A 13,752-nucleotide genomic window follows, 5' to 3' on the forward strand; every position below is an offset into this window, starting at 1 on the left:
CTTAAAACAAGTTTGGTTTTTTTTTTTTCTTTTTTAGTTTTGCAGGTCAGCTGGCTTGGGCTGCATGCTGCAGGTTGAATCCAGGTCTACTCCACGTATCTTGCATCTCCTTGAAACCAGTGGCTTGAGATCCCTGGAGCATGCTCTCCTCATAGTGAATGGCTGGAGCTCAGGAGAAAACCATCCACGAGGGCACCCAAAACTTCTGCTCACATCATACCCACTCATGTTTTTCTGACCAAGGTAAGTCACCTGGGCATGTCCCAACTCAGTGAGACAAGGAGGTATCTTGCCCCCAAGGTAGAGGAGGAGAAGAATGAGTACAAGCTATTAAGACACAATAATTAACTCATCACAGGAGCCACGAAGTAGGTGTCTTTAAATCTCCAGTATTTAGCATGGGACCCACCACAGGTGGGTATTCTGTAAAGGTTGAATGAATGAATGGAGACAAGCAGAGGGTTATGTTCTCTTTCCTGGGGGTAATAAGGATGTTGGGGCTCACAGATTCCCTCACAGAGAGATGATATCACACAGAAGTAAGAGGTCAGCCTAGAGAGTAAATTTCCTCTCTTCCTCTTATTGACTGTGGCCTTGGCAAGTTACTTACTTAACCTTTGTGAGCCTCATTTTTTTTCCCTATAAAATGGAAATGATGCTGGCGGTCTGGAAATGGTGCCTGCCTCAACAGGTTATTGCAAACATTAAATGAGATTATCTATGTCCAACACTGAGCACCATGCCTGGAGTTGCATAAACATTGTAAACGCTAGCAGATGTTATTACCAGTAGTATTATTACTGCTACCATCTTGTATTCTGCCAGTCAGCGAGAAAATCAGCTGAGTTGCTGTCAATTAAATAGAAGAGAATCTGCTGGTCTGGGCATTAACATTTCCAATGTGGCCCACGTTTGCCTTCAGTCTTGAGTAGTTCCCATAATAACCTAGACCTAGGAATTGTAGGAAAGGAAGAATATACAAAAGAATGGGTGATAGGCAAGAACCTAAATTCTCTCCCTCATGCCTGTGTATAGAAGGGTGGGGCCCAAGAAGAAGAGCTCATCTAAGGACATCATGGCAGCCCTCTGTCCAGCATGTCATGCTGTCCTGCAGGGAGCAAGAGAATGGACCTCTTAGGGGCGACTCAGTTAGAGGGCAGCTCTGGAGTGGACATGAGGATGAGGTGGTATTCCCCATCATGTCCCTGGTGCTCCAGGTTGTGGGCAGGGTGACATTTCCGAGCCCATAGCTGGGCCCCCTAAATGGTGGGGGTACTCTGTACCTGTAGCACATCCTGCCAGAAAGCAGAATCCAGGGGGGGTGGGGACCAAGGACCAAGAGGGAGCTTCGTGGCCAGCGTGGTAGAGGTATGTGGGTGCTGGCAGGCAGGTGAGCAGGGCGGTCTAGATGCTGCTGTTGCCACAACGTCCTTAGAAGACTGTGCCCCTCAACCAAGGTGCCATGACAGGTGTGGAGAGAGCGTTGAGCTAGAGGCGCTGGGGGTAGAGAAGGGGCAGGTGGGGCCGTGGAAGTGGTGAGTGGGTGGCTTTCTTCTGTCCCAGCCACGGTGCCGTGGGAGACAGGGAAAAGCAGGCGTGTGGACATGGTCCCATGCCCGCCCCTACCAGCTATGTGGTGAGGGCATGTTGTCTCCTTTGCCTGGGCTCAGCACCCTTTTCTGTCATTCAGGGAGGTTGGAGCCCACTCTTCCACTCAACAAACACTAGTGGAGCTTCCACCAGGAGCCAGGTGCTGTTCCAAGGCCTCGGAGATACACCTAGGGGAAAGATAAAGGTTGTCAGTGAAAATTAGATTTGGCCTTAGAAAGTCCAAAGAACAGCATCGTAGATGAAACAGGGGAGTCACTTATTTATGTCACTTAAATCAAGTCTAAAGACCCCAGATCAGAGCTGGCACAGTGGCCTCATAGTCACCGGGGACACAGGCTTCCTTCCCGTAAATCCTTGAAAACATTTGAGGTAATTGATGTAAAGATCTTGCTGTTAATTCCACCATCACTATCCCTCCAAGCCTATTTCCAATGAATTTTTCCCAGACTTTGGGTCACACTATCCTATTTCTTCATATATCTAGTAAGTTTCACACTGGATGTCATATATTTTGAACTTTACATTGTTGAATGCTGAATTTTGTTTAAAAAGTGATGAACCTTTCTGGACTTCCCAGGTGGCACTCAGTGGGTAAAGAATGCCTGCAGTGCAAGAGACATGGGTTTGATTCCTGGGTCAGGAAGATCCCCTGGAGGAGGGCATAGCAACCCACTCTAGTATTCTTGCCCGGAGAATCCCATGGACAGAGGAGCCTTGCGGGTTACAGTCCATAATGTTGCAAAGAGTTGGACACAACTGAAGGGACTGAGCATGCACGAACCTTTTTATGGCAGGCAGGTAAGTTACTTCCTTCTGAAGCTTGTTTTTAAGCTTTTTAATTTTCTTAGGGTGAGTCATATTGTTGTTTAGTTGCTGAGTTGTGTCTGACTGTTTTGCTATCCCGTGGACTGTAGCTTATCAGTCTCCTCTGTCCATGGGATTTTCCAGGCAAGACTACTGGAGTGAGTTGCCATTTCCTTCTCCAGGGGATCTTCCCAACCCAGGGATGGAACCTGCATCTCCTATATTGGCAGATGGATTCTTTACTACTGAGCCACCAGGGAAAACCTAAGTTGGGTCATCAGATCAGATCAGTCGCTCAGTCGTGTCTGACTGTTTGCCACCGCATGAACCGCAGCACGCCAGGCCTCCCTGTCCATCACCAACTCCCGGAGTTCACTCAGACTCACGTCCATCGAGTCAGTGATGCCATCCAGCCATCTCATCCTCTGTCGTCCCTTTCTCCTCCTGCCCCCAGTCCCTCCCAGCATCAGAGTCTTTTCCAATGAGTCAACTCTTCGCATGAGGGGCCAACGGACTGGAGTTTCAGCTTTAGCATCATTCCTTCCAAAGAAATCCCAGGGCTGATCTCCTTCAGGATGGACTGGTTGGATCTCCTTGCAGTCCAAGGGACTCTCAAGAGTCTTCTCCAACACCACAGTTCAAAAGCATCAATTCTTTGGTGCTCAGCCTTCTTCACAGTCCAACTCTCACATCCATACATGACCACAGGAAAAACCATAGCCTTGACTAGACAAACCTTTGTTGGCAAAGTAAGGTCTCTGCTTTTGAATATGCTATCTAGGTTGCTCATAACTTTCCTTCCAAGGAGTAAGCATCTTTTAATTTCATGGCTGCAGTCACCATCTGTAGTGATTTTGGAGCCCCCAAAAATAAAGTCTGACACTGTTTCCACTGTTTCTCCATCTATTTCCCATGAAGTGGTGGGACCGGATGCCATGATCTTCGTTTTCTAACTGTTGAGCTTTAAGCCAACTTTTTCACTCTCCACTTTCACTTTCATCAAGAGGCTTTTGAGTTCCTCTTCACTTTCTGCCATAAGGGTGGTGTCATCTGCATATCTGAGGTTATTGATATTTCTCCCAGCAATCTTGATTCCAGCTTGTGTTTCTTCCAGTCCAGCGTTTCTCATGATGTACTCTGCATATAAGTTAAATAAACAGGGTGACAATATACAGCCTTGACGAACTCCTTTTCCTATTTGGAACCAGTCTGTTGTTCCATGTCCAGTTCTAACTGTTGCTTCCTGACCTGCGTACAAATTTCTCAAGAGGCAGATCAGGTGGTCTGGTATTCCCATCTCTTTCAGAATTTTCCACAGTTTATTGTGATCCACACAGTCAAAGGCTTTGGCATAGTCAATAAAGCAGAAATAGATGTTTTTCTGGAACTCTCTTGCTTTTTCCATGATCCAGCGGATGTTGGCAATTTGATCTCTGGTTCCTCTGCCTTTTCTAAAACCAGCTTGAACATCAGGAAGTTCACGGTTCATGTATTGCTGAAGCCTGGCTTGGAGAATTTTGAGCATTACTTTACAAATAGCTGTGAAAAGAAGAGAAGCGAAAAGCAAAGGAGAAAAGGAAATATATAAACATCTGAATGTAGAGTTCCAAAGAATAGCAAGAAGAGATAAGAAAGCCTTCTTCAGCGATCAATGCAAAGAAATAGAGGAAAACAACAGAATGGGAAAGACTAGGGATCTCTTCAAGAAAATCAGAGATACCAAAGGAACATTTCATGCAAAGATGGGCTCGATAAAGCACAGAAATGGTATGGACCTAACAGAAGCAGAAGATATTAAGAAGAGATTGCAAGAATACACAGAAGAGCCGTACAAAAAAAGATCTTCACAACCCAGATAATCACGATGGTGTGATCACTGACCTAGAGCCAGACATCCTGGAATGTGAAGTCAAGTGGACCTTAGAAAGCATCACTACGAACAAAGCTAGTGGAGGTGATGGAATTCCAGTTGAGCTATTTCCAAACCCTGAAAGATGATGCTGTGAAAGTGCTGCACTCAATGTGCCAGCAAATTTGGAAAACTCAGCAGTGGCCACAGGACTGGAAAAGGTCAGTTTTCATTCCAATCCCAAAGAAAGGCAAGGCCAAAGAATGCTCAAACTACCGCACAATTGCACTCATCTCACACGCTAGTAAAGGTTGGGTCATAAACAGGTTTAATCCTAAGATTAGTTAGTACTGCTGCTAATATGTGACTCACTTGGAGTCTCCACACAAAGACCTGAGAATCTGAGACATTCTTTATAAAAGCGGATCAGAATTTGGTCATCTCTCAGCTCTGAAAGCTGTTTTGCTTACAGCTCCCTGATTTTTCTTTCCATAGCTTTGTGGGTCTTCAATTCTCTTTTTACATGATTTAACAATCAGCAACAGATGCAGGGGATCCCTGTACATTTTTCTGGAGCTATTTATTTAAGCAGAATCTCTCTGCCCAGTGCCATGTCTTGAATTTCCAGCTCCTTCATCTTTTCTGAATGGCAACCCCTGTCTCTTCAGCTGAGAAAGAGCGCTGCTCTGCTTGGATTCCCTTCTCTGCAGAAAGCACCTCCAGACAGAAAGCCAGGGTGATAAGAGGCTCATTTTGTTTGATCTTTTTCTCAGAGATGAGTGTTGCCTAATGTCTGAAAACTGTTGCCTTGAATATTTTGTTCGGTTTCATAGTTCTTAACAGTGAGAAGATAAGTCTGATCCCAGTTACTTCATCATGGCCAGAAATAGAACTTCGTAATATCTTTTTAACACCCATATCAATTAACATTAAACTGGCTACACAGTTTAAAATTTTGAATTAAAAAAAATGAACCAAACATCGATCTACTGAATTATTACTCATAAAAATTGCATGCATATGTACCTTCTTGACATGGTGCTAGGCCCCAAGGAAGGTGGTAGTTTATGGAACAGTCTATTCCTAAGAATTCCATCTCATTAAAATGCACGATAGATTAAAATATATTCATGAGAAGCACAAAATAAGATTAACTGTGCATACAAGTGTGGTTTTAAATGCATTTAAAACAAGTCACACTTTCACAGGCATTTAAATAAGTCTGATGGGGTCCCATAAGAGGTGAGAGAAGGGAATGGAAACAAGTCATGTTGATAGCAGAGGCGGAAACGGAGTCAAGAATTTTTACTCATTTTCATAGATTGTCATCTAGGGGATCTGGGAAAAACTAATCTGGAAAAATCAGTCTACTGTATTAAATGTTTTTTCACAGATTCTGTCAGGGCGTAGCTTTATCTGTTCTGAGAGAACTGCCATGAATACAGCATTCACAAAGAAAATCTGTTTACATGTTCCTGGAATGTTTGGAAAGTTTTTAGTTTTTGCTTTGTCTGGAAGTGAACGCACAGTATGCTAGTTTTTCAAAAGCTTTCAAAACCTCTTCTTTAAAAAAAAAAAATATTGGGGTATAGCCAATTAACAATGTGATAGTTTCAGGTGGACAGCAAAGCGACTCAGCCATACTTACACATGTATCCTTTCTCCCCCAAATTCCCCTCCCATCCAGGCTGCCACATAACATTGAACAGAGTTCCCCGTGCTGTATAGTAGGCCTTGGTTGGCTGTCCATTTTAAATATAGCAGTGTGTACATGTTGATCCCCAGTTCCCTAACTATCCCTTCCCTGGGTAACCATAACTTCATTCTCTGAGTCTGTGAGTTTTATTTTTTAACTAAGTTCATTTGTATCATTTTGTTTTAGATTTCTCATATAAGGGATATCGTATGATATTTCTCTTTCTATATCTGACTTCACTCAGTATGACAATCTCTAGGCCCATCCATGTTGCTGCGAATGGCATTATTTCATTCTTTTTAATGGCTGAGTAATATTCCATTGCATACAGGTACTATATCTTTATCCATTCCTGTGTTGATGGACAGTTAGGTTACTTCCCTTAGTTGGTTACTGTAAACAGTGCTGTAATGAATACTGAGGTGTCAAAATCTCTTTTCTGTTGAAAGCAATTGCTTGTGAATTTTTCCTTCTCTGAAACTCCAAATCACCTGGCCCAATGACATCTCCATTCTCAACTCTCCATACTCTTCCCTCTACTACCACCTACAGCTGGCCTCAGGGCCTTTGCCCATGTCTGGAAATCTCCTCCTCTCCTGACCACCCCTACTTTGCTTGAATACTTCCTTGTCATCTTTTATGTTTCAACCTAACTGCCTCAATGAGGCCTTCCACCATCATCTGCTTTAATAACGCTATCCCTTTAATTCTCCCCATGAGATCTTGTTCTTTTCCTTCAGAGAATGAGTGCTGGTTTGTTCCCCGGGGCTGTTTGTTCTCGGATCCATCCCCCCATCCTTCCTCTGACCCCACTCTTACCTCTAGGGGACTGACTCCTGTGAGTTGTACTTCCTAGACTTCCCTGCTTCCTGACTTCTGCCGAGGCTCAGCCTTTGGGAGGTACTGATGGATGTCCAAAAGGCAGGAGGAGGGGGCAAGGTTGGATTTTCTCCCTTCTCTCTTGGCATTGATTTCTCTATATGCACAACGATTGAAGTTTCCCTGTGTCTTCCATTAATACTAGGCATCTACTCATTCTATGGTCCCGGTCCTCCTTGGGCAGCTCCTGTCTCAGTTCCCCTCTCCCAAATGGCCCCGGGTTCTGGACTCTGACAACACCCCCGCCACCTTCCCTCTGACCCTTTGTTGAATGGCTTCGTGCTGCTGATAATCTTTGGGTTCCTTCTCTGTCCTAGATTTCTCGGCATTTCCATCACTCATGTGAGTAACAAGTCCCCTGCATTCAGTTGTCTCTGATCTGTTTACACTGAGTGGCTTCTCTCTTCCCTCATTGGACCCTGACTGATAAAGCATGCATCTCAAATTGTAGATACAAATGTGTTGACTGCTGTGTTTTTGTTTTGTTTAGTTTCTTTGCGTCGGGTCTTAGTTGCGGCACATGGTATCTTTTTTTGGTTTTTCAGTTGCAGCATGCGGGATCTAGATCCCTGATCAGGGATGGAACCCAGGCTCCCTGCATTGGGAGCATGGAGTCTTAGCCGCTGGACCACCAGGCAAGTCCCTCAACTGCTGTGTGTTTTTAATCCACTTTCTGAATACGTCCCCCTCCCCCTCCACATACTCTATGAAAAAAAGAACAATGTCTGTTATCTTCACTACAGGATCTCTAACACCCAGAACAGTGCTTGGTTTTGGGTGCTTGTCCAGTTAATATTTGTAGAATAAATGCTTAAAAGGGAAGGCGGCAGTGATGAGATTAAACATACCATCAACCCCAGGTGACCCAAGAATTTTCTTACCTTGGCTCAGGTCCTATGGATTGTCGAGAGCAAATCATAGTGAGCCATCCCTCATGGTTATGCAAAGAGAAAGTTTTACTGTGGGGAAACCAGAATGATGAGCCTTGCTGCTATTATTGTTTTTGCTTTTTCTTTTCTTTTTTCAAATTCCACTTTAGTGGAGAGAAAACTTTCTCATTTCCCATTTCAGCTCACTGAATTATTCATCAAAAATGTTCCGCTGGTATTTCCTCCTCTGTTAGAGTTTGGCAGTTCCAGAAACACTCTGCCCTGGAGTTGCAATCAGAGCAATTAGCAGCCCCTTACGGGACCCAGCCTGTTCATGCCCTCAGCTTCCCAGCCTGGGTGGTGTGGAAGGAGAACCAGCCCTGCCTGGAGTCGGATAGATTTTCCTGTAGGGGTGAGGCTGGCCTGAACTTGAAACCCGATTGAACCCCTGCAGGCTCCCCACTCTCCTTTGTTGGGACCAGCAGGTCAAGTAACCATCCTGCTAAGAGCTTAGGAGTTCTGCTAACACCTCCCCTTGTCTGACGAGCTGATTCCTTTGTGCCTCAGGTTCTCTGGCTCTAGAACGGGAAAGGCAACCTTTGCCTCATGGTGTTGTTGGGGCAGCATGGGGTCCACTTTGGCCCTGAGCAGTGTCCACCACAATTGTAGAAGGTTTCTCCAGAAGTCAATTTGCCTGGAAGGATGATTTCTCTCCAGTCAGCATTCCTATTTCATTACAAGCTTTTCGTATTACATGACTTCCATCCCTGCTATCTCTCATCTGCATAAATCCACCCTTGTGGATTCACATCTGTGTCCTGGTCAGAGCAGTGAAAAATGAAAGAGCCGTACAATAGCTCTTTGCACAAAACAGGAGATGGCATGCTTCCCACCATCATAGATCTCTTTGGGGGTCCTGTGTGGTACTGTCAGCAAGAGGACACCTAGGTGCCGGCATGAAGCTATGGCTCAGTGATGCTGGGCCCCACACTTCTTTGCCCTGGTGGCTCTGCCTGCAGGAGACGCTGGTTAGATCCGTGGGTCGTGAAGATCCCCGGGAGAAGGGAAAGGCAACACGCTCCAGTATTCTTGCCTGGAGAATGCCATGGACAGAGGAGCCTGGGGGGCTACAGTCCACAGGGTTGCAAACAGTTGGAGGGGACTGAGCAACTAACACTTTCCCTATTTTTGTCTCCTTTGCCACAAACTTGCAAGCCACCGTTCTACTTTGCCAGCATCCCTGATAGGCTCTGCCACCAGGGGGCACTGGAGAGACTGGAAGGTTGTAGAAAGAGGATGCTTGTCCCTGTTTTCTGCTCCCATGAGAAGCGCCTCACAATCCTGCTTCTTCTCCTCAGCACCAGCAGCTGTTTCCCAAAGCAGCCTCTAAATCCACACTGCAGTTTTCCCATTTTCCAAATCTAGCTGCGTTGCTCACTACCAGGCCAGAGACACTGCACAAGCTGTCTTGCCCTCTCAGAGTCCTGGTCTCAGCCCCAGGGGCAGGCAGCCTTTGAGCTCAGGACACCCGCTGGCTGCTCCTCCACCTCCTCCCAAGATACCAGGGTCCCAGTTCCACCAGGTACCTCCTCCAAACTCCTAAATGTTTTAATAATTCCAATCTCTTGCCTTGGTACCCCCAGCCAGAAGGGAGATAGCTGCTTCTTGCGCTTGCTACCCCTCGCTACCTTCTTAATGCTACGGTGAACAGTTCTTCCATACAATGTTTTATGTAAGTTACAGCTCAGTAAAACTGGAGGAATATGAAGATTCCCATTAAGTCATTTAAAAAAAAATTCTTCATAGTAAATTCTCTGTGTTCAAATACCTGGTGCTTCCCGACTCCTCACAGGACCCTAACTGATCCCGAAATGGGAAGCAGGGCAAGCAGTGCGCAGCCCATGAGGATGTGGGTCAGGGTGGGAGGGCAGTGGCAGACCACCGGTCAGCTCTGGGTGAGCCACGACCAAGATGCCCTCTGGGGACCGCAGAAGCACATGTGCGGGGAGTCTGGGTCTTGAAAGCACAACACGAACCTGGGAGCCACAGGCTTAGAGGCATACTTGGCCAAAGGGGCTTGGTAGCCAGGAAGCCCTCCCCACCACAGTCTATCTGAGCAAGCGGGGGAGCAAATGAATGAGTCCTCAATGGGCTGGCCTGTGGAGAGAGGAAGAGACGCCTTTTCTAAGGGTGCTCTGGTTGGACCTGTCTCCCCATGACCCTCAAAATGTCCTGTCTGCTTCCGGTCTCAGGGTTTGACAGAGTACATGGTCTAGGTGGCCCACTGTGGACCAAGCACGGGCTCATGACTTCTTCAAGGTCAAGCTTAGGTGCTGCTGCATTCATGGGGCTCCCATTATATGTATATAACACCGCATAAGCATCTCTCTCGTCTCTGCACTTACAGCAGGATGGTCGGCAGTACTTGTGGGGCCTGGGGAAAAGGTCCTGGGGAACAGAACTGTTCTCTGTGCACACTCAGTGAGGTGTCAGTGTGAAAAGAAACCCAGTAGTGACTAGCTATCTACCTGCCTATTATCTACCTACCTATCTATCTAAAGTATTGGTTCCTCGTAGGTGTTTGATAAGTAATAACTGAGTGAGTGAACGGATGAATGAATGGACATCGCCCCTAAGACTGAGAGACGGGCAGTCTGGAGCGGGGCCACCTGTCGCTGCTTCCCTCTTGCGCTCTTGATGCCCAGGGATACATGTGATGGTCACTTATCCTGGGTGAGTTTATGGCCGAGGAAATGAGGTAAGGTAGAGAGGAGGGACACCTAGAACACAGAAATGGCCCAGAGACGTGAATCCTAAGCTGCTGGCCCGCCCTGCCTCCACCTCCACGTGCCTGTGACAGGTGTTTGCAGTCTGGCCCTGGAGAAGCCTCTCCCACCTCAGGCCACCCTCCCCTGGCCTCCCGGCCTCTCTCCTTCCCTGCCACCACCCGGCCCGCACCCCTATGACTCTGCCTGCAGCCCCACATCGCATTAGCAGCTGGCTGTTGCCGTCAGAGTCTCCAGGAAGATCATCTATCCGGAAAAGTGCGTGCGAATTACTAAATCAATAAGCACTGCTAACCTCTCCGTTCACTGCCTCTCTGCAGACATCACTGCAGCCCTGCAGCATCTTGAATGAATATGAAGGAAGCAGAATAAGCTTACTGGGCATAACTCACAGGTCCAGGGAGGGGGCAGCCACACTCCCCTGTGATTCCTCGGATAAGCGCTACCCCACCTCCACTTTTGTTCTTGGCATTGTGTTTTAGCACTGACAGAGCTAAGTTGTAAGAAAGCACAGGTCTTGCTGTGTGCTCAGCCTTTGAAACCTCAGCCCAAGCCAGAGGTCACCTTAAAAGGCCCGCCTCACAATCCATCTATGTCATGTCTTTCTCTTACCAGTTCAGGGAATGGCAGTAACTTTCATTTGTTTAGGGCAGAAAGTTTTGTCTGCTCATCCAAAACCATTTTAAAGAAGAAGAAAACTATTTATAACATGAACATTCAAAATTAAAAGAGGCTATTCTTTTGGGGTTTGTTTTTTTTTTTTTTTTTTTTTTTTTGGTTGCACCAAGCAGCATGTTGTATCTTAGTTTTCTTTTGTTGTTTCACCAAGCAGCATGTTGTATCTTAGTTCCCCGATCAGGGACTGAACCTGTGCCCCCTGCATTGGAAGCAGGGAGTCTTAACCACTGGACTGCCAGGGAATCCCCCTATTCTTTCTGTTTAAGCTTTTATTGGAGTATATTTGCTTTTCAATGTTGTGTTATTTTCTGCTGTACAGCAAAGTGAATCAGCTATACTATACACATATTCCCTCTGTTTTGAATTTCCCTTCCTTTAAGGGCAGACTGTTCTGATGATTAATAATGACAGCTAGAACTTGCATTGCACTGATTGCTTATTTCAGATAGAGTGTGGTTTAAATCCTCTACATATGTTAATTCACTTGTTAATTCAACTATTCTATGAAGTGGTGATTATTATTATTGTTGTTGTTATCCCCATTTTGCAGATGATAAAACAGAGACATAGATATGTTAAATAACCAGCCTATGGTCACACAGCTAGAAAGTAGAAGAGCCAGGACTTTACTCCAGGGCTCCTGCTATAATAAGTCAGTTCAAATCTAACACATATTTGTAGCAGAAAGACTTAGAGCTATGCGTTTTCTCCTCCCTCTCCACACCTCAAGAAGGTAACCGAGCTCTCTGTGTTTCCTCTCCTGTGCCTTTTCCAGTGCAGATGAGAGAAACTGCTCAGGGACACCCATTCCTTCTGCTCCTTGGGTGAGGCTGCATTATTCTGGAGACATGACATGAAAACTTCCTTCCTGCTCCCCTCTGTGACTGCTTAGACTGGGAAAACAAAAGGTGGAGGAGGGGTGTCCTGAGTGAGGATTCTCATGAGTCCATGAGTTTGGTCCTGCTTCCAGCACCTGGTCTCTCTACCAGAGGGCCAGCTGCCTCACCATCCAGCTTAGCCACTGCATAGGGACAGGCAGGAGTGTCCCCTGGGCTGGGCCTTGGCCAGGGGCTGACAGGCAGTGGGGTTAGGGGGGTCCCTTCCCAGCCCTCCTGCTTCTACTGGGCTTCCTTCCCTTCCTAGTCTCATTTCCCCCTCCCCCCGTGGAGTTCCCGGTAGCACTTGCTAATATAGAGCATCCACTCGGATCCCCATCTCTCCCTCTGCTTCCGGGAACCCTGCCTAAGATACCACCTTCTGGGCTAATGCGCCAGAGAGGAAATGCTTCTTCTGAGTGTGGTAGTGCTTGGAGCTTGGAGGAAGGGCAGCCAGGGCAGGGTGGGAGGGGAGCAGGCACCCCCCTCCTCTCTTCTCCTGCACCCTGGTCTGCTGGTGCTGCCCATTGGCAGGAGTGGGCTTCTGTCACATTCTAGTGCCCAGAGCACCTCACACGGCCTGCCCAGATTCAAGGGGTGGGGAAGGAGACTCCAGAGAGAGGGGTGAAGTTGGGCCACTTGTATAATGCACTGTCCCATCCATGCAGAGTACCCCCAGAAAGGCCTTCTGTTCTCTGGATGTCATCCTTGGGACCAGCATGGGGCCTGCCACCAGGAAGTAGCCAGCACACAGTAAGGCCCCACACACAACTCTGAAAAAAGGAGTAAGAGGCCAAGCCTCTGAGCCCTTTCCTCCATCACTGGTCTCAGTGCTGGGCTTCTCAGCCTTTGCAGAGCAGGGGGAAACCAAGGGCTCAAGGTGCCACATCCCGCCCCAGACGGGCCTGCTGAACCGAGGGAGGTTTGACTGGCTGATAACAGGGCTGACCCTAGAGCCCTGGGAGGAAATGCAGAGAAGGCAGAGAATCCTTACTCCGGGATGGCCGGTTCTATGAGCAAGGCATCTGATCCACCCCCCTATCCTGACTCAGGGTCCCTCCCTGCTATCCGGAGTGTCTCAGGTTAGATTTTGCAGACACCACCTCTCCTAGTGATGCCGTTACTAAGCTTTCATGTCTGCAGAAGTACTCTTCCAAGAGATTTTTGTTGTCTGGTGGGACTTTTTCTTAAGGTATTTTTTGTCCCTGTCAGTTCATCTAGAGAGTTGTTGACAAGACTTTGTAAGAATAAAATTGTTTCAGAAAGAAGGAGGAGGAGAATGAGAAAGAGAGAGGGAGAGAGAATGAGGAAGGAAGGGAGGGAGAAGGGTAGGGTCCTAAACGGCTGGATCTTCAAGGCTTGAAGAAACTGTTCCAATTCTTTTTTTTTTTTTTTTTTCTTTTTGCAAAGGAATAACTAAGGCCCACAGTGAAAGAAAGTGAAAGTGTTAGTTACTCAGGTGTGTCTGACTCTTTGGGACTCCATGGACTGTAGCCCACCAGGCTCCTCTGTCCATGGAATTCTCCAGACAAGAATACTGGAATGGGTAGCCATTCCCTTCTCCAGGGCATCTTCTTGACCCAGGGCTTGAACCTGGGTCTCCTGTATTGCAGGTGGATTCTTTACCATCTAAGCCACCAGGAAAGCCCCAATAGAAAACACACACACACACACACACACAAAACTGGTTAGTTTTTCCTCAGTC

General features: G+C 46.9%; 1 long non-coding RNA gene across 1 annotated transcript; it reads left to right on the plus strand.

Moving 5' to 3' along the window:
• Nucleotides 1–43: 43 nt before the first annotated feature.
• Nucleotides 44–7,630, plus strand: LOC129635259 (uncharacterized). The gene is made up of 3 exons (XR_008706188.1): nucleotides 44–243; nucleotides 2,189–2,409; nucleotides 7,385–7,630. It is a non-coding gene; the product is annotated as an uncharacterized LOC129635259 (long non-coding RNA).
• The last annotated feature ends 6,122 nt before the right edge of the window (nucleotides 7,631–13,752 follow it).

The sequence above is a fragment of the Bubalus kerabau genome, chromosome 20 (assembly GCF_029407905.1).
Source record: "Bubalus kerabau isolate K-KA32 ecotype Philippines breed swamp buffalo chromosome 20, PCC_UOA_SB_1v2, whole genome shotgun sequence".
NCBI classification, from domain to species: Eukaryota; Metazoa; Chordata; class Mammalia; order Artiodactyla; family Bovidae; genus Bubalus; species Bubalus kerabau.